We start from the raw sequence: 2,364 nt of genomic DNA, 5'->3' as shown, positions 1-2,364 counted from the left end.
ACTTCTTTGTATAGTCAATAAAACACAGGTAAACATTTTTCTGGTATTGATTTCTTTTAGCCAAGATCCATCTGGTAGAATTTTGCAAGACCAATGAATTATTCATTGCAGATACATTTTTTCAACAACATAAACAGCAGCTAAACAAGTGGACCTTGCCAGATGGTTTACATAAGAACCAGATTCATTATATCTGTGGAAAGAGGTGACGGAGAACCTCAATATCATGAGTCAAAAGAAAGCCAGGAGCTGTCTGTGGAGCAGATCATCAATTACTCATAATTCATTCAAGTTGAAGCTGAAGAAAATTAAAACAAATCCACAAGAGTGAAAATATGACCTTGGTTATATCACACCTGAATTTAGAGATCATCTGAAAAATAGATTTTATGCATTGAACACCAGTAAACAAAAAGCAGACTAGTTGTGGGATGACATCAAGAACATCATATATGAAGAAAACAGTCATTAAAAAGACAGGAAAGGAAGAAAAGATCAAAATGGATGTCAGGAGAGACTCTGAGACTTGCTATTTGAGAAAAGCTGGTCTTTTGCATGTTAACGAGGCCATAGCAGTGTCTTACGTCTAACCACTTTTGAGACATAAAAAGAGCAGATAAGACACAAAAGCAAGCAAGCATAAAAGGGGGAAAGATAGATGCCATGTGACGATCTCCAAGGAACACCAAAAAAACTTCTAGAGAAGCTGAGACAAGGATTTTTCACCAGAGTAGATAGAGACAAAAACTTCTCTTGGAGCTGGGGCCTTGAATTTGGACTTCTAGCTTCCTAAACTATGAGAAAATATTTTTTTATTCATTGAAGTAACCCACATGTGGTATTTCTGTTATAGTAGTATTAAGAAGACAAGACACGTATTTCCCTGATACAGCACTAACCTAGACTGTCCCAAAACCAATGCCCTTCATAATTTTAATTTCATGCATGCCTCTCTCTGCTCATTACCTTGCTCTTTCCTGCTCATTTGTTCTAGTCTCCTGACTTCAATAGCTTTTCTGGGATCTCTAATGCATTGAACTAACTTGAAGTCTCATTTCCTTGATGCCTCACACCTCATCCTCACACCCCATATCACCAGCTGAACTTTAATGATAAATTATTATACTTATTATTTTAAACTTACACTCACTCAGTTCAATTACTCTTTCTCACTTTTGCATTATTCTATGGCCAAAGTATTACCCAGGTTAAGTCTCCTTCACCATTTACTGGATGGATATGTGCACTCTGATAACTGAATGTGACTAGGAGAACAAAAAATTGAAACTATATTTACTAGGTTTACTTTAATAACAGAACCATAAACTTTAAGTGGTCTTTTCACATTCCCAGGAAGTCATATGATACATTCCTAAATCATTCAACCGACTTTCAAATTTTCCTCCAAAACCCTTATTTCTATTTTCAGATGATAGCTTTGATTTCTTTTACACTGAGAAGTGTAAAGTACAGGAGTATTTCCAATTCAACTTCTATCACCTCCTAGCATCTATTCTCATATACCACACATTCCTATTGCCATAAACAAACTACCTATTCCAAACTCCTCATTTGTGCATTACATCTTAATCTTGACTTCTCAGGCACTTTACTCAAGAAATCATGCCCTCTCTTTTCCACACATTCATGCTTTTACTCTTGAATGCATCATTCCTATAAGTATATAACTCTCACTACTGTTGAGATGATTCGACTCATAGTAACCCCTCCTTGGATTTCTGAGGTGATATCACTATGGAAGTAGATTGCCCAATCTTCCTTCTGAGGAGTGGCTGTTGGTTTGAACCATCAGCCTTCTGGTTGGCAGTCAAATGCCTTAGGCACTACACCACCAGAGCTCACATATAAGTACATAAGCTAAAAATAAAAATAAAAAAAAAAACCCAAACCTTGCTTTCAAGTTGATTTGAACTCATAGCAACTCTGTAGCATAGCATTGACTTCCCAATAGGGTTTCCAAGGTTGTAAATCTTTAGGAAAGCAGGATATCACATCTTTCTCCTGCAGGTGGCTGGTGAGTTTAAATCACCAATCTTTTCGGTTAGAACTGAGTGCTTAACCACTGCAACACCAGGGTTCTCATAAGTATATAATTAATGTTGTTATTTCTCTGTCTTATGAGAAAAAGTTACTGACCACATTTCCCATTTCAGTGCCATTTTATTATTTTGCCTTGTAGAAGAACTCAAGAAAGTTATGTACTCATATTTCCTTCTTGTGTTGTTGTTGTTGTTAAATGCCGTCGAGTCATTTCCGACTCATAGCGACCCCATGCACAGCAGAACGAAACACTGCCCGATCCTGCGCCAGCCCCATAATCCCTGCTATACTTGAGCCCATCAT

The sequence above is a fragment of the Orycteropus afer genome, unplaced genomic scaffold (genome assembly GCF_000298275.1).
Source record: "Orycteropus afer afer isolate SDZICR_OR568_19922 unplaced genomic scaffold, OryAfe1.0 scaffold00116, whole genome shotgun sequence".
In the NCBI taxonomy this organism is placed as follows: Eukaryota; Metazoa; Chordata; class Mammalia; order Tubulidentata; family Orycteropodidae; genus Orycteropus; species Orycteropus afer.
Note: the sequence above shows the minus strand (reverse complement) of the source record.